We start from the raw sequence: 19,539 nt of genomic DNA on the forward strand, positions 1-19,539 counted from the left end.
ATTGCACACTAGCTACAGTAAGACTAACATATTCGTACTAAAAGCCAAAAAACTTCCGTTTTGATTTCATGGGGACTTTAAATATTTAGTATAAAATTTACATCAAATATTTTTTATTTATTAAAATCACGACAGTGTATACACTATATATATTCTCATTTATAATGTATTGGTATTTTTATTTATAATTTCACGTTTCTATATTAAGAACTTATATTTTAAACTGCCTTTGCAGTGAAAAGATGACTTTATTTTAATGCCTATGCTCGCTCTTTCGATCTCCAAATTAAATTCACTTACTTTGCCACGTCTAATACGAGGACTAATCCACTCAACCAAGTATCGCTGATGTATTTTCTGACCCCAAATGATTAACAACAAATTAATTCCGCTCCAGTCTGCAGCTCTATTCTGCGTCAGGTTTTGGCATTGACTTGCGTTTCAATAGCTGTGGGTGACAGACTTACAACAGCGCTGAGATAGCAAACGCGTGATCTTTCTCTCTCAGACCAAACGCCGCGAGCTACATCCCGGGGATTGCAGGAAATATTAAATTTCTCCCGGACAATAAGAGTTTCTTTTAGCGGAGTGCAGAGGCTGGACTCAAATTGGAGGCAGCGGCGCGCGCGCGCACCAAACAAACGAACGTGCCTTTTTGTCCACGCGCTCAGAAGCGTACATTCTACTGGCGCAGCACTGAATAAGTATTGTAGCGGGTAGGTGATTGATAAGGCAAGTGTTTCCATCCCAGACAGACGCGTTCTCATAAGGCACAGCTGGTTGCGCTTTCGTGGACTGTTTTTTTTTACCATCATTTGTTAGACAGAAGTCAGTTTATCCCTGCTTATTCCAAGCGACTTCTTTGATCTTGGAAGGCTGTCCGAAGGGGAATACAGCGGCTGCAGGACCAAGTCGGGAATGCCATTTGTTCACGAGCAGCATAGACGAGCTTTGTCGCGCGGTGTTTTTTACCCGGGGACAGGTGTCGTTGTGTACGTTGGGGTTGGGGGTTAGTTGTTGGGGGTTTGGACACAGTTGTCTTAAGGATGTCAGATCAGGGATCAGATCTGCACAGAGACAGGTGCGATAGAGAGGAGTAGATTTCACGCGGACCCCTCCTCTCATCTTCTCCTCTCAGTCATTCTGGATTATAGTCCCGAGGAGGCGAGTCATTCACAGAGAACCGGGCTCACCGTTTCCCGCTGCTGTTATCGGTAAGTATGCTGGTTTACCAAATGATAGGCTACGCTTCTGTTCTGGATTGTAGGACTAGTTGTTACGGGTTCCCCCTCTCCATCTCAGTGTGACGATGGGTTTTTGTTCTGCACGCGCCCCTGAATTGTGCTGTTTTTACTCAAGTATATAAGTCTTATAATATTGTTCACTGTAGATGTGTTGTAATTGTTGTCAAATGAGGGATTCCGCTTGTGTAATTAAAGAAATGTAGCTACTTTTTATTTGATTTAGACGCGATTTAGAGAGTTGTTGGTCATGACTTAATTTTGCCCATGACATTCTGGTTGTGTTGAAGGCTAGCTGTACGGATGGTGGAACAACAGAATTAAATAATTAACACTGTTCATTTCTTGAAAATATTTCCGTATTGAACGCAATTTCACTTTACTTGCAGCCTTTTCGTCATTATTACATTTAGTTTGAAGTTATGGCATTATTTTAATCAAATGCAGCTCTTACAACAGTGTCTTCATTTTATTTCCCTCGTTTGCCTCTATTTATTATTTTATTACTAGCTTTTTGCTCTCATGTCTCCTGCGTTTGTACACTCTTTTACAATTTGGTGCCTTAGAGACTTCTTTCTCCAAACTATTTACAGCTACCTTTACCAACTTGACACAGCAATTAATCTCAAATTCACTTAAATCTCCAAAACAAATGAATTCATTCTGCCATAACCTAGTTAACATTTACACCCATCAAAACACTTTGAGCAAGAATTTGTTAAGAAACCAGAAGTCCTTAGTATTACAAGAAGGACAGCTCTTTAATTGTTATAGCGTATGTATTACAGTACAAGGGGAAAATGTGAAAGTGTTATGCTTCAGCATGCCTTACATCTGGCATATGGTAATTCCACCATACAATGTAGCTCTGATACTGTAAAACAAAAATGTGTGTCTGCACATATCCGTGCAACACATCCACCTTTAAACAAACAGATTGACACCTACATAACATAACAATGCTAACCATTCTTCTCTGTTGATACAAAATCTCTTGGAATCCCTGATCCATCTCAGTCAGACATGTTTACATGGTATTTCAAAGATGGGCTCTTTTGAATTGATTATAATGAAACTGGCATGGCAAAATTGTTGTCAGATAGGGCATTAATTGTGGTAGTTGTTTTTCTGTGGTAGTCTTTTTATCTTTTTTTTTTTTTTTTGATATTTAAAGTTCGTCAGTATGGAATTTCTATACAAATACATTGCGGATTGCTGTACGTTGCTGATTTGAACATACATGATTGAACAGTTATGAGAATGATACATAAAGTTTTGCAAATAGTTGTCTGTGAGTGAGAAAAGAATTTGTGAGTTTTGAAAGATGCTGACCAGTTAATCTATATGCACTTGTATGACTGTCTGAAGACTTTTGAAAAGTGAACTATAGGTATTTAGAAATGCACTTTTGACAAAAACCAATTGTGTAAATAAAACTGTGAACAGTAGCAGTTAAATGGAAAGCACGTAAATCTAGGTGTCATTGTTCTTTTCTCATTCACCCGGTTTCTTATGAACTGACATTTAGTGCTGCACTATTAAAAATAAATTACAACAATTACAACCAGAAGGTTTTTACAGGCAGATTTCATAGCAAAACCAACTTAAGTTTCACAAAGAGCTTTTTATAGTTCTTTAGGAAACCTATATGTTCCAGTGCGTTTATAACCCAGACCCACAGTGATCTGAAGAACACATGGGGCTTTTAGTCCCCCACATAGCTCATACATCGCAATACATTTCTTGATAGATACTTTGAATATAAAGGAATGCAAAGAACCATTGAAGACTCTTTATGAGTAGAGAGGGTATGTGTATAGTTGGTGGGTGTTTATATGTTTGTTTTACCGTGCCGTATCACCCAGGTGTTTGAACGTACACCCATTCAGCAGCTGTTCATATTCCACCACGCTAAGTGGGTTGCATTGTTTCAGAATAGTATTTTTCATTCTGCTTTCTCAACGTGAGGGTGAACTTTCATGAATGGCTGGCTCTTCAGCACAGTCCCTCTGCAGCCTTGGTGTGAGACACATTTTTTTTTACACACGTAGTACCCCTGTTTCAAATTCAAATAGCCATTGCGCTCTTTTGTTATCCTTCAAGGTTTGTGGACTGGAAAAAGAGAAAGAAGAGAGTGAAGTCCCTAAGGTTGAGAGCATTTTAAAAGAACCCAGGAGAGAGAGCAGATGAGAAAGGAGGTGAAAAGAGGATTTGCCAGTGGAGACGATGTTCTTTAGTGAAAGAAAAGTAAGATGTGGATAGGATTGCATCCTACTTTCTTCGACAACTCAAGCTTACTGAACAAGAATTGTTCTTTGACGCAAAATCAAAATTGTCTCACTGTCTACATGATTAAAGGTCTCAAGCTCAAAAGCAGTCATTAGGACTGTTCATTTTTTAAATTGTGAATTGGGTTATTATCATCCATCTTCTTTGTTTGGTTTCAGTCGTTTAAGCGTTCCCATTTTTTCATTTCGACAGTCCCTAAGGCCCATGATTCATGACTGAGGGTGGCATTTGTATGAGCGTTCCACTGACCTCTTCGAACGCACATACAAAACCACTCATTACACACTGAATTATCATTAGCACCACAGCACACAATGTGTAAAGTGCACAGGAAGTGTACGACTCAGAATAGATCGGTTTCAGTGTTTTTTTTATTCTATATGTTGCACTGCACTGGTTGTTTTCATGAACAAGAAATGAAGCTGTCACTTACTTTGTAGTTGGGTCAATGATGTACATAAGAGTGTATATGAACTTTTAAAAATCTAGTTTAAACGCAGGCCATTATGCTCTTTGTTTTCATTGCTTTCAATACTATTTTCAAGAAAAGTTTCAATTTAATGATGCTTAATGTCATGTGGTGTAATCCACATATAATTTTTTTTTATGTTTTCCTTACAGTAGCTACATCAGTGTACAAAAAAAAAAAAAAGTATATATATATATATTTTTTTTACAATGACAATAAATAATCAGATATTTTAAGAGACCTCACCTTGCCAGATATTTTAGGAAAATTTCATGTTAAATGTTTTCTTTTTTCTTTATGCAAGTTGGTTGGACCACATGACTCTTTTTTTTTTTTGTCTAGGAAGTAATTATTGAATACTTAGAATTTTTTATTGCTTCATTATTTCACACTGCCCTTTTTGGCTTTATGCACCTCAAAAATCTATCATAGATTCATCAAAATTAGTTATTTTCATTCAGAAATTGAAAAAATGTTCATCATAAAAAAGGTGTAGAATAGCATTTCTAATGTATTTTTGAATTAATTTATAGGACAAAAAGTTAGTCACATCATTGAGAACAGAAATATAACTGGGTCATCCTCAACAATGTCAATTCTGCTGTTTTTTGTTCTTCTTTAATGCACTTTGCATCTTAACAGACTGTTCAGCAGAGCCGTTCTAATCCCCAACAAACACAGAGCTGTTTTATTACCAGCCTTACTTAAGGTGGAGATGTGCAACTTTCCCAACATGCACCGAGCCTGAGCAAACCTCCTGCTGATTTTACTGGGATGTAGTTCGGAGGATATTCTGAAATGTGGAGGAGGGAAATGGAGAGTGTTCCAAGTTTTCTTGAATAGGTGCCCTGTTCAAGTGCGCCCTTTTCCCCCCAACAGCCGCACTTCACCCCTCAGTGCAAGTGTTGAGGCCAGTGTGCCGAGGGAACAGGTGCTGCGGGCACAGGGGGCACACGCGCGGACACACACACATGCACGCTTACAGTTGCCCTTGGGGTTTTGCGTCACCTGCGGCTGCTTAACACCCCCAACCCCCCCGCCCCCATGGACCCTTTTCGAGGGGATCCATGACCGGAGGGGCGCCATTCACTGGCACTCCCCAATACAGGGCCCCCTAACTCCCTCCCTGTCATTTCTGTACATTTTATTGGTCTTTTACTGTCATCCGGTTTCCTTCCCTTTTCTTTTTTTTCTTTTGTCAGCCTTAGATTTCTCCATATCTCAAACCGTCCCTCCCTTTTTGGCTCAGCGCTCGCTCTTTCTTTCTCTCCCTACGTCGCTCTGTCTCTCCCTCACTCTTGTCTTGATGTCAGACCCTTCCAGACAGAGTGCTTTCTCTCAGTGTGCTGTCAGGCTAAAGGACACTGCCCACTGGGACTCTGAAAGGAACAAATTGACCGGAACAATGTTCTCACTTAGCATGTTGAGCTTGCTGAAAGAGAAGGTGAGAAGCACGCTGGGGCCCGCAAGTTGAGATGCCCACCCGGTCTTTCACCGGCCTGGTCCCGCAATTCCCTGTTTTCCCATCATGCATTTATGTCTGTTGAAGGTTAGTATAGGAGTTATAGTGAGGGAGCAGTAAACGCATTATCCAGTGACCTCAAAAACCTCATTTCCCATGATCCTCCTGCCCCTGGAGGGTTAACCCCTCTCCTGACCTGCCGTAAGGTGGTGCTGGAGGTCATGGCTCCACCCATTAAAATGTAATAGAGCTTCTCTTCCATTCCCTCTCAGTGAAGACCCTTTCTCCTTGAAGTTTAATCCCACATCCATCTATCTTTCATCTTTTTCTTTTCAACTGATCTGCCACATATTTCACGTCGAGCAGAAAAAGTGAATTCAGAATTTACCCCTGGAAAAGCCCATAATTAGAGGAGTGTGGGCATCGTTCCTTGGTCCAATGCTTAACAGGGTCTTTTTCTATTTCCCTTTCATTTCTTTTCATTTTCTGTTGTTTCTTTTTTTTCCTGCTCTCCATTCTTTCCATTCTCTCCTCTCTTTATCCTTTGTTTTTTTTATTTCCTTTTTCACATCCTTCCATCCCTTTTCCCTTTCTTTTTCTCCCTATTTCATTTCCTTTCCTTTTGCTTTCTGGCCTTTTTTACTTTCTTTTACTTCTACTTTCCTTTTCTCCTTTTCTCCGTTCCTTTTCTTTTGCTTTCGTTTTCTTCATTTTCCTTTTTCTACTTCCTTTTCCTTACACTTTCTTAACTCCTCTTTTGCTTTCCATCTGATCCTTTTTTACTTTTCCATTAGTTCTACTTTTCATCTTCCTATAATTTCGATTTCCTTCTTTTTTTTATGTAATTTTGTTTCTTTTGCTTTCTTGCTTTTGCCTTCCCCTTACCTTTTTGTTCCACCCTTCCCTTTCATCCAAGCTGATAAAGTCTTTACAGTCACATAAATGCCACCTCAATGCGTAAACAGCAGGCAGGATATCAGAGAAAGAAAGAGTTTTGTGCGCGGAGGGCTGTGTATGACTCTTTCAGAACACAGAGAGGGCTGTGAAAAGAGGAGATGCTGAATGCAATTCCAGGCCTTCGGCTGAGAGAACGAGGTGATGAGAAAAGATGGTGGGCGAGATTGTTAGGCTGCATGGGCGTGAATAAACAGAACGTGTGTGTGTGTGTGTGTATGAGAGAGAGAGACCGAAAGAGACAGACAGCGGATGTGTGAGAGTAAGGAAGAGAGAAATAGAAAAAACTAGATTGAATGTGTGCGAATGTTTCACTGCGCCTTTACTCGTTCTCTGAGGCCCAGTCACATCTTTCTCACGCAGTGGCAGCAGGAAGATTTGTTAATGATGGGAGATGCTAACAATGAGGACCTGGGAAAAACTATGCCAGTCACAGTAGAAAGACGAGATGCTACTCTCAGCCACATACTCGTATAGGACCTGTTCACAACTGATATTAACATCCATCTCAGGTGATCCGTCAAATGAGACATCACTGTTTACACCTGGTTTTTATTTGCATCTCAAATGTGTCTCCTTTAAACCACTTGTGATCAGATTTCAAGGGAGGGTCTCTAATTTTGTGACTTGTCATGTCTATTGCTGCATGCTGATAAAAACTATTGCTTTCGAATGCAAAATATATTAGTCTGAATTTCAGATAATGCTTTGTGTGATCTGTGTTGTTGCATGTTGATGTGAAGCAAAATGGAGAAGTTCTGTGAATCCAAATGATCAGGGACTCCGTAACGGGGGGAAGATTAGGAGATTTTATTTATTTAATGGTACATTTTTATGATGTAATTAATTAGTAGCTTTTCATCAACTCATAAACCCCCCTGCAGTTCTCCAACAAACCCAAGTTGTAGTCCAATGATTGACTGACTGCCAAATTGACAGGTGAATTGAAGGTTTGTTTGACAAAACCTTCAGTATTGTCGATATGGCCTCGTGTTTTTGACTATTCTCCGAATGATAATACCAGGTATCACATTAAACAGTTTTACACACACTATACAGCTGTTTTTTTTCTCTCTTCATCTCACCTCAGGCTGCATCTGTCTACCACCTTTGCTTTCACCTACACACATACTGTACACACTCCCCAACACAAAAATTCTCACATTGTTGCTTGCTGTTTTTGGCTGGTGCTGCTCTGCAGCTGGTGTGAGAACACAGTCTCTCAGGTAGACAGGAAGCGTGTGTGGTGTTTATGAGGAGGATGAAGCCATCGGTGACTCACTGAGCCTCTGAGGACACATTCCTGCTTTTTGGTGGTTAAAAACACCTGAGGATGTGCGTTTTACAGCCTTTCTTTGTCCCCACAGAGGTGCTTTTTACCTAGAACACCAATCTGTCTTTCCTCTCTAGGAAAGGGTTGTTTGCACAGTGCAGCGCCACTGTTAAATGTTTAACCATCTCTTTGTTTATGGACTTTCCTTTTCCTCTAATTCTCTCGTTTCTGTCTCTGTCCGAGCGGCTCGTTCTCAGCCTCAAGGTAATTAACATTAACAGCGAACTGCATTCTGTGACCCGCAGGATGCAATCATGCATAAGCGAGGGAGAGAGACTGAACAAAGTAGCCCTGAAATGAATGTGGGGCTCAAGATGGGAAAGAGGGAGAGGGCAAAGGACAGAGGGCAGAAGAAGAGATGCCAGGCAGTGAGGTAATCCTGAGAGCGGATGAGAAAAATGAGGAAGAGATGGGGCTCTGGAGAGGGGAATGTGGGTGTTTAATGGATGGGCAGGATGCTGGCGGCTTAAAAACGTTTAAATCAAGAACTCAGAGGAACCAATTAATGTATAGAAAGTTCCTGCACAAATCAGCTCACAGTCAACTCTGGTGACTACCTCTCTCCCTCTCTCTCTCTTTGGGTAAATCTCATGAAAACATGTCCCGGTCATATTTTACCCCAAAATAACAGTAAGAAAACAAGAAATTTATTTTTTCCTAAGGAAAATTAGGCATATTTTTATGCCATCACACTTTGACATTATTTTCATGAAATTTAAGCTTCCCTCTAAATTCTCATTACTCGCAGTTATTATTCTCATTAGATTATTATTGTAATACTGTAGTTTATATACTGTATGTATATACCCTTCAAATAATATATTGTTTATTTCACATTACAATAATGACTTTTATTTGATTGATTTATTTTTGTATTATAGTATATACCTGTAATGCAATGTTTTTTGTAGATTAATCCCTTTCTCTCTCTCTCAGACTGTCTCTACAGCTTTATTGGCACAACTACTGTCATACAGTACAATGTAGAGATATTCATGACTGTAACTACATGCATAATAATGCACCAGCAGATCATAGATTCATAGTGATTGGAGCTTATGGAGGATGAAAGAGACCTCTCAATATTGAACTAGAGATGAAAAGATATCACTCTTGTGCTGAGAACGTTTTGAGAGAGAGAGAGAGAGAGAGAGTGTGTGTGTGTGTGTGGTGGAGGCCATCTGGAGGCAACAGGTCTAGTGTCAGCGGGCAGTTGCTGTAACACAGTCTGGTGCTCCCTTGGGATGATGTCAGACACACACACACACACACACACCCCATACGAATCAATCTGGCGTTCAACTGAAACGCCCAGACAAAAAGCCAAAAATCTTTGATGTTAAGCATCCTCGCTTATTAAGAGCACTTCTCTGTGTGGGGAAAACACAGCAATTTTGGGCTTGCGCACGTAAACAGAAGAGAGGGAAAATGGAAAGAGAGAGCTTTTATCCGTTTGATTAGGGATTACAATTCTTGGTTTCACATGACAATTTGCTAATGTATTTCGAATCAATTGCAGCACATTCACAGTGATGGATTTTGCTCTAGTGAAGAGGAATTATGCTAATCAGATGCTGTAGCCCTCTGTATGTGTGCACGTGTTTGTGTGAGTGTGTGTGTGGTGGCATATTTGTATTTGTATGTAAATGTTTTTAACCCCGGTGTGCTCATGAGGACCTGAATGGATTTGTGTTGGAATCGTTTAGTGAGACAGGAGCCTGACTGCTCACCCTGCTGTCAGGCTTCTGCGTTTCCTCTCCTCTCAAATCCCCCATGTGAATATTCATACCCCCTTTCAAGCCTTTTAATAACTTGTTTTTGTGGTCAGCAAGCATCAGAGGCTGCTGGCATTTCTGTCAGACCGAATAGAAAAAGAGAAAGAGAAAGAGAAAAAGAGACAGATTTTCTGAGTTGAGCTGTGAAGCTTAGCTCAGCCGTTAGCATAGCTTACTCCTGCCTCAGCATTCTAAATCCTGGAAATGTGTCTATTGTTTTGTCCTTTTTCCTTTTACAGAGCACAAGGTCACACTGCAAAACAAACTTTTTCTTCATGTTTTTGTGTGTGTGTGTGTGTGTGTGTGTGTGTGTGTGTGTGTGTGTTATCCAGTAAAAAATCTAAACATTCTTAAAGAGATAGTTAAAAGAGACAGAAAATATGTTTCTGTCATTTTTTTTTAAATTAACCGTTCCAAACCTGCATAACTAACATTATATAAATAACTTAACTAACGTCTGCTGAACACAAAATATATGTTGTAGAATGTTGGTAACCAAACGTTTTGTTTTGAATGTTTTGTTACCATTGACTTCCAAAGGATGGACAAAGACACTGATGATTTTCCAATGAGGTAAGAAGATGCATTTTTTTCTGAAAGCAACCCTGCGTCCCAATGTGCATACTATCCACCCTATCTGCCCTAAATAGTATTGACAATTACTAATGTCACATACAGTACTATTTAGGATGGATAGTATGCACATTGGGACGCAGGCCCTGTCTTAATTTGGCATGCAGTTTTCTATTCATGTGCCTAATATTTATATATTACTACAAAACATAAAACTTGAACTCAATGATTTGGATTTTACTAGATTATCATCAAGTAACTTAAATTTAATTATATTTAATCACTGAGTCAGTCAGTGATTTGAGAACCCAATTTGTGAAAATCATTCTTTTGAGTCGGTTTAAAACAACTGTTCAACTGTTTCAGTTTACAAATCAAACTGAGTTCAACTCATTGGAGGTGAATAATAGTGAATAAAAGTTATATGGATTTCTTTTATGGTGTTGGTTGTCATGTTTATAGCCTGACACAATAAATACAACATCATACATGTTTGGAATGACATGGAGGGTGAGTAAATGATGACAGAATTGTAATTTTTGGCTGAACTTTCCCTTTAAAAAGCTTTTTGTTTGCGTGATCTATAAATACTTGTTGCTCATCTTTCAGTCCGTTATCTTAAAGAGCAGAATTAGTCCCTCCGCCCCCTTCTCAGCACACACAGACCTTTGGCATAAGAGAGCCTTGTATCCCGGGCAAGCAGCCTGGCGATCATGTGACACACTCTTCCTCTTTGTGCCGCAGGGACATCACACACACACGCACACGCACACACACACACACAGTCACAGAATGCTTGTTTATGCTTTGCTCGCTGCCTAACCTTTAAACAATTATCTACTTGCTCAGTATAAATAGCATAGCAAGTCACCCCTGCTTTATTTCAGCCTACCCAGCACCGCCGCCGCCGCTGTCGTCAAGGAAACTTGATACCGTCAGTGTAAACTCTAGAAGTGATCAGGCAGAGACCATCGTCCCTGAGAACTCTTCGCTCTGTCCTCCTGCCCCCTGTCTGTCATGACCTCGGGATCTGCAAGGGGTTGCATGAAGCACAACACTGCGTGGCATCGGGTCGCCACATTAGTGGTGGTCGAAATGCGGCTCCTCTCTGCGCCGAGGGAGCCGCAACGGCTGGTGTGGAAATACTGAGCAAATTGGCTGGGATATTTAAACCTCTCCAGATCACGCTAGAAATATGTTATGGTAAACAATCTCAAGTATTTTTTTTAATGCTTGGTTTATTGATGAATCTCAGTATGGGGGAGTTTAATTGCATAGCCGCAGGCTCGACTGAACAATCTCTCCGACATGGGAGAGCGTTGGCTCTGCCAAATGTTAAAGATGGCACTCAGGCTTTTAAGGCCATTGCTTTTCTTTCTTTCACGCAGGCGATTTCACCTGCCTTGTTTCTAATGACTGTCGTCAGTACCATAAGTGATGACAACAGATTTCCTTTGAAGGAGCGCAGCAGAAGAGCAGCCTGGTGTTCGAGCTAGTTATGGACGAACAGCTTGGGGCTCCTTGGGTCAGATTTCTCCTCTCTTTTATGAGATAAGACTAACCGCACTCTTGTTCTTTCTCTCATGTCCCCTCTTAGCGTTTCACACGGGTCCACTGAAGGTAAACAGTATCTACGCTGCGATGTTTAGCTATATAAACAGACTGTAAGCTAAACCTAACAAATGCTTGAAAGTCAGATTTGTCAGCGGACGTCAAACATGCGACACACAGGCATAATAAACCCCTGCTACTGAACTCAAAAAGCACACATACATTAGATGAAAGAGTAATTACCATGTGGTGTCAATGAAAAACATCAGAATTCCCAACTGTGAAAATTAATTGAGCCTAAAATTGCTATGAAAGTGAGAGAATGGCTGAGTGGCTTGAGAGAGTGCTGGTATGGTAACCATTTTATTTTATTCCGATTCACAAGCTTTCAGTTGGATTCAAATCATTTGGGTATACACTACCGTTCAATGGTAGTACTTGCATTTTTTTTTTTAATGTTGTATTTTTTATGTTTTTGAAAGAATTTTCATGTTTCTTCATGTGATCCTTCATGTTTTCAGAATATTTTGATGAATAGAAAGTTCAAAAGATCAGTATTTCTTTTAAACCTTTTGAACACTGAATAAATGCATTGACTTTGACCTTTGATTAATTGAATGGAACCTTGCTGAATAAAAGTACTCACTGACCCCAAACTTTTCAATGGTATTGGTTGTCCTTTACCATTTACATTTTGCTTGTCAAGCAAATTTACGTATAGCTGTTGCTATACAAGGAACCTTCAGTATTACGTATTATGATTGTATTGTATTGTATTAATATTAATTTAAAGGGGTCATATTATGCTTTTTCACTTTTTCAACTTTAATTAGTGTGTAATGTTGATGTTTGAGCATAAAAAAAAAAGTGGACGAGGCCTGGCTGAGCTGCTGCTATGTCAGTTGTTTGACCTTCCTAAGGCTGATGAACTTGGTATGGGTCAAATTTATTTTAAACACTGTTTCTGAACATTACAAGCCCGACGTTTATCTCTGCTCTGCACATTTTACGATGAACAGCTTTCAAAACCACGATGCAGGCTACACACAAAAGCTTCTCCTGATATGGGGCAGTTTCCACTTTGTCGGGACAATCTGTTGTTTGTGGATGACAACTTGTAAGTACAGTATGTCTTATTATTTGTAGTTGTGTTTTCTATTAACAGTTCCATTTATAAGTTTTATGTTGTTGCTACGCTCGCCTGCTAGCCAACATTAATGTTGATATAGTGTTGTTTACTATAGTTTTTGTAAGCTTTCGCTTCTGTAAGGCTGTTCACCGACCCTTAGGAAAATTAACCATGATTTTGTGTTCGATTACTGCTTGTATAACCATAGTTTTCCGACAAATATCATGATTAAATTGTGGATAACATCGTACCTATAATGTACAAGAATAATTGTCTGTGCATGAAATCCGTTCTGGATGCTCCTCTTGTTTGTTAACATTGTCAGGGTCTGAATCGGGTTTGAAATTACCGCCATCCTTTATATTTACACTAGAGCAGAACTCGCGGTTATGGAGGGCCGGGACATTTCCCGAACACACGCTAAGCGTGTCAATCACAACACACTGGGCCAGCTAACCAATCACAGCACATTTCGGAAGGAGGGGCTTCATCGAAGCCGGGACAGACTGGGGAGAGAGGAGCTGTAATAATTTAAAAAATAATGTGTTTTTTGAACATTCAAGCATGAAAGCATATTCTAGTACACTCCAAAAACAACATCAAGACTTCGTAAAAGGGTATAATAGAACCCCTTTAAAATAGCCAGATCCAAATTGTTTTGTTTACTCCAGTTAGTGAAGGACTGAGCAAACCGATTCAAATGATAACTCCTGTGTCTTTTAGAATGACACTACTAGTAAACACTGGAGATGAAAGTGTGGCATTTATTATGTCTTTGTCATATACAGTATGGCGAAATAAAAACTGAAAGGAAAATCACTGTTTTGCTTTCACCTCCACTTTGCATTACTGCTTATCTTGGAGCTGAGGTTATGGAGAAAGAGCAAGAGATTAGAGAAGGGGAAAGTGTATGTTTGACTCTCTTTGGAGATGAGTGTTCTGCATCAGCAGCAGCTGTGGATGTTGTGGCACTGCCCCATTTGCCTGTCAGATTGAAACCGGCAGCCTCTGAAAAAGGGAACGGCTTAGCACGGCCTCAGCATCTCTGCAGGCATCTGCTGCTTGGAGCATTCATTAATATAATAACTCGGCTCTGTATTTCTCTTCAGCCTCTCTCTCTTTCTCACCCTTCTGTGAGAGTTCACCGCTGGTGGAGCCGTGTGAAGCTGATGAGAGTTCAGACCCAAACCTGGAGGAGTTTCACTCAGTATGTCACTTGTCTTTTATGTTTATACCCAAAGTCAACATCTGAGCTTTTTAGTTCTTTCATTCTTGATCTCTCCCTCGCTTTAGACTCATTCTTCTGTGCTACTTGTTTCATGTTGCAGAGATAATATAAAGTTTTTTTTGCTGGTTTTGCATTAAATGAGCTTCTGTCTTTCTCTTGCCTTTCCTATTTTGCTTTCTCCCTTTGTACCACAAGAACAAAGCGCCACTTACAAAGCTTAAACTCCTACGACCCTGTAGCTGTGTGTGTGCACAAACCGCGCTGGTCTCTGGAGTCACTGTGAGCCACATTTGCAGGCCGGTCTCACACTTTAACAGGTTAATTAGAGGATATGTGTTAATGATTCGTGGTTTTGATTAGACATGCCCCTCTGCGTTTGTACCCAGTAGGGCAGCATGGTTATGACAAATTATAATTGTGGATTATTTCTGTTGATATTGTAATTGTGGTTATTAATTTTGATTAATAGAATGTGCTTTAAAAGATCTCCAATATAGTTAGTTAGACAGATATATCATCCAGGCAGATTAATCGAATGATATTTAGTCATTTATTAGATATTTTCAGCATGAGTTTCAGTTCCAAAAATGTTCTAATCAGCTTTGTTTATGTATGTTATTTTATGTAATGTTATGTTATATTAATTATCTTATATTATATTCATGTAAGGGTTTATTAATGTAATTAATATATTATATTAAAGGTATAGTGGAGGATTTTCCCGAATTTTAGAAAAGAACCGCCCTCTCCACTTTTTTAAAAAATGCACATGCGCAACACTCTACCTGCTCCTGAGAGGGAACGCCTATTAAACGTGTGCACGAGAGAGCATGCACGAGCCTAGTTCTCCTCGTGCACGCTCTGTTTACAAGTTGCTGTCGGTTCGTGACTTGTGCCAGGGCTATCATCGCTAATCATAGCTTACATTAACTTTTACTAGCAGTGATTTTAAATGGATTTCTCCAAATAGCATGCCAAACTTTACCTGTCGAGTAGAAACTTTCGCGACTGAGGCATCAGTGGGAAGCCCAACCTGTGCTTTTAGCGCACGCCAGCGTGTGAAATATTCTCCCAAAAACACTCTGGTCTTGTTTCTTTCTTCAGAGGCCTTTCTCTTCTTGTCATACAATTCGTAGACACTTTTTCTCTTGCAACCCTCAAGACATTTAGAAAAAACCCGGTGAGAACGGCGAGCTTCAATGAATGGCTGAAACCGTAGCTCACCACACATATACACCTGAAAGTGCGCATGCGCAGAAAGCGAAAACTACCTAGGGAGTCGGGACGAGCACGTACGACGGCATTACGTAAACATATCACCAGAATGATTGACAACTAGGAGGACCAATAGTCTTGATGATCCACCCGGAAAAAGAAAATCCTCCACTATACCTTTATTGTAATATATTATATTATATTAATGTATATTATATTAATGTACATCCAGCTGGTTTTTATCGCACAATAAACCCCGACAGGGTGATCAGGACCCCGACGCGAAGCGTCCTTAGCCCTTTAAACACAAAGCTACCGCGGAGAGAGTAGTTGCTAACAAGCGGCAAGTTCAAATTAGCTGGACATTTAAGGGATACGGTACAGCCATACCACTTATTACATGGTATTATTCACCAATTATGAGGATAAGAGATATTGATCTGAGATGAAACTGTTTAAAATCGTACCTGTTTGTTATCTTATAATCCATTACAGTGTACAAAACAATTGTATCAAAATGGCAGCAGCTGCGTTTGTATAAAACAAGAGAGTGAGTCCGCGATACCGGAGGACATAAATAACTATGCACAAAATATTGATTTGACTGAGTTTAAATATTTTATTAGCTCACCAAACAAAAAACTTCCACAAAGAAAAACTGTTCCTAGCAAGCTTAAAGCGCCGACTTCAGTGATTGACCTGGATGAGCCCGTGTTATCTGTTATTAATGGTTGTTATTAGGGAATAACTTACCACTGAATGACGCGATCGACCAATCAGAATCAAGTATTGCGCAGAGCCGTATAATAATATATTATATATTAAAAGTGTGTGGTGTCAATGACACAAGTATTAAACACTGTCAGTTTTTTTTTTTTTTTTTTTTTTAAACTTTCAAATGTGATGTGTAGATTATATTTCGCTGTAGATTATTACATTTGTTACTGTAAATTAAATGTAAATATTTGTAAAGTATTTGGAAGTTTTTCACTTCCAAGAAGCGGTACATTTAACAGCATTTTACTGTAAAATTACATGAAATGTCCATTAGACGTATTGCAGTTTTTACCATACCATAAGGGAATTTATTATATACTGTATATAGTGTTAAACAATTAAGTGTTAAACTGGTTTTTACTATAGCATTTCTATGGTTTTTTTAAATTATCATTTTTACAGCAATTTTGTGTACATTTTTATTTTCGACTACCAATTAAAAAAAAAATTAATGTAGGGCAACTGCATGCCATATTCTATAAGTAGACTATGTATCAAAAACATGCTGAGCACTGTGTTCCTCAGTACATCAGTAAATCAAGAATTGAAAATTGAATGTGCTTAAATGGCCGACTTCATGTTGGCCCACTTAGCACAAGGAAAAACAAAACTGTTGTTCACATTTTGAATAAATTATACACAGAAAGTGAGCAACGTGACGATATCAGAACAATCCCATTATACTCGCCGAAGCAGTCACTGCAGGTTTATACAGTTTCACCTGGAGTTTAGAACAAAAGTTAAACACAAAAACAGTCTACTGATGGTGGCTAAAAGTCCAGTTTACACCTCTGAATTGCCATTGCATTTGTATGCACAATGAACGTGATTTTTTTTCTCGATTAATTGTGCAGTCCTAGTGCCCACGGTGGAATGATGGATGCAGAACTTGCTTTGGTGTAATTCTGGGCACTGGAGCTCAGTGTTTATCCTGGCCTGGATGTCTGGCTCAGTAATGAAGCAGTAGGGTTCTCGCCTGTCGCTGCGAGAGTCTTATCAGCGGTACCTAGCTGCTTCTTGACAGCCCGTGTGGCTTATGAGATCCCTGCGGAGACCCCCTTGACCCACTTAGACAACTTGCAGTAAGTACGACTGAGTAGGGTGGTGATATCGTTTGAATCTAGAGTGCTTTTGCAGAATAAAGTGGACAGCAGTGATGGCGCCTGCAAGAAGAGAAGGATGTTTTATTAGTAGACCTAACCATGCTTAGACTTGAAATATTGCTGTGATTACTGGGCGGGGTCTTGTATCTCAGACTGGCTGTGTAGACATGTGAATCAATGGAGATGTGAGTCTTTTGTGTATTCAGGTCTGTTCCCCTGCTAAACTTTCCTGATTAATTCTTTTCAAGCCAAATCCTGAGAGAGTCACCTATCTCCTTAATCACACACTTTCGTTTTTCCTCTCTCTCTTAAATGGTGCAAGTTTATAAAAACTGTCTTTTTGCCTTTTGCCATCTTGGCTGAGCAAAACTGAAGTGTCACCATTAATTACAGTTTGCCAAAGTAAAATTAAGCATAGGCTATTCTATGCATGTGTGGGAATTCTTAATGCTTCTAGCTATGAAATGTGTCAGAATATATTTGATAATGCAAAACAAATACAATACCATTTAAAAGTTTGGAGTGGGTCAGATTGTTTTTGAAAGAATGCTCACCAAGGCTGCATTTAAAAAATAAAATAAAAACCATAAATTAAAATAACTGTTTGTATTTTAATATATTTTAAAATATAATTTATTCCTGTGATGGCAAACTGAATTTTCAGCATCATTACGCCAGTCTTCAGTGTCACGTGATCCTTCAGAAATCATTCTAATATGCTGATTTGATGTTCAAGAAACTTTTTTTTGGTCATTATCATTTTTGAAAACATTTTGCTGCTTAATATTTTTGTGGAAACCGAAACGGAACTAAAAATTCAGGATTCTTTGATGAATAGAAAGTTCAAAAGAACAGTTCTTTTTTTTATCAGTGTATCAAAGTCTTTACTCTCACTTTTAAATAATTTAATGCATCCTTGCTGACTAAAAGTATTAATTTTTCTATTTAAAAAAAAAATCTTACTGACCCCAAACTTTTCAATGATAGTGTATGCTACAGCACTTAAAATGTAATGAAATAAGCAAGGATCCCCGATCAAACATCAGTCTAAAAGAAAAAAAAAAAGGCACAATTTTTTATAGGCTGCTGTTAACTGCTGTCACACCTGTGCAACAGTTGGAAGTTGGTTTGTTATTGAAGAATGGACAAAATGCATTGTCTAAGCTTTTGCACACTTGTGTAGACTAGAGTATGTTTCTCCTCTTTCTTCATGTTTCTTAGGCTTCGCAGAAAAAAAGACCTTGTTTCTTGATGAGGACCCAGCTCTCCAGGGATCCCTTGGGCTCCAGCTGAGCTGACCTGAAGCCATTTCTCTGCATAGCATTACCATGCTCATTAATGATAGTGATTAGGACCATGAACAGCGGCTAAATCTTGACACTAGCAATCAGAGACTGGAACAGGACTGTAATTTCCTTAGTCACGCTCTATCTGATACTAGCCGTGTTCGATAACCGTGTCTGATATTAGCCATGTCTGGTAACCAGGCCCACACAGAATCTGCATGAAAAGCTACAGATTTTCAAAGAAATTGAACCAGCCTTCTTGCAAAAAAGGCTACACATCCATTGCTCCTTTTGTGCTCATTTATTGAATCATTTGGCTATTTTGATTATGCTTTCAGTGACCAATAAGAGTTTGATACCTTCTGCGTCTGCTGTTAACTTGATAACTATATTATTGCCGTTGTCTTAAACTAGGTCATGAAAACACTTCCAGCACATCTACGTGCTAAAGTGTTTAAGTATGTTTAAGAAATGAGATCTGGTGGCACTAAAAATGGAGATTGATCCCAACAATTAAGCGGCATTTGCTAGTGGAGTCATGCTGATGTGCTGCACTTCGGAAAGTTAATAATGGCTGTCTTGTATTATACATCCAAAAGCAGCAGGTGTAGCGGCCTTAATATCAGATGACGGTGAGGACACGAAGACTCCCGACAAACGGTTTGAATAATAACCCAGCTGCTTTCTCTCTGCTCAATATGCGACTTTAAAGAGGCTTGGAGATGTAGCGAATGCAAAAACATAAACATGCCGTTTTAGGTAAACAGTTTTATGATAATTACTGCACAGAGCAGCAGCCGTGCTCAAAAATGCAGATATGAAAAGTGATCATAAGAACGCAGGAGGAAAAGAGACATATGCCATGCGCTGGCTGCAGGAAATTGGGTTGTGTATTTCATTTCAACCGGAACACACACAAATAGCCACGTTATTTCAAGAAGCATCGTCCTTTTTTTGTGTGTGCCTATAATAGCATAAAGAAAATCGCTCTGGGCCCAATTGGGCCAATCACGTGTTTTTAAAAGAGTATTTTGACAGTAATGACACTGCTTTATATAGAGGACAACATTATCCGCTGGCCATTACCGAACCGGCTTAATATAGCCAGATTGTCCTGCTGAAACAGCCCAGGATGACATTATGCTGTCAGTACA

General features: G+C 39.4%; 1 protein-coding gene across 1 annotated transcript in view; it reads left to right on the forward strand.

Moving 5' to 3' along the window:
• Positions 1 to 450: 450 nt before the first annotated feature.
• The window catches only part of sema6bb (sema domain, transmembrane domain (TM), and cytoplasmic domain, (semaphorin) 6Bb), a 116,879-nt gene continuing 97,790 nt past the window's right edge, over positions 451 to 19,539 (forward strand). Inside the window, exon 1 of the mRNA XM_084389197.1 lies at positions 451 to 1,214. The gene's annotated coding sequence lies outside the window, so the exon portion shown is untranslated. The remainder of the gene's footprint in view (positions 1,215 to 19,539) is intronic.

Source organism: Rutilus rutilus (genome assembly GCF_951802725.1).
Source record: "Rutilus rutilus genome assembly, chromosome: 19".
NCBI lineage: Eukaryota > Metazoa > Chordata > Actinopteri > Cypriniformes > Leuciscidae > Rutilus > Rutilus rutilus.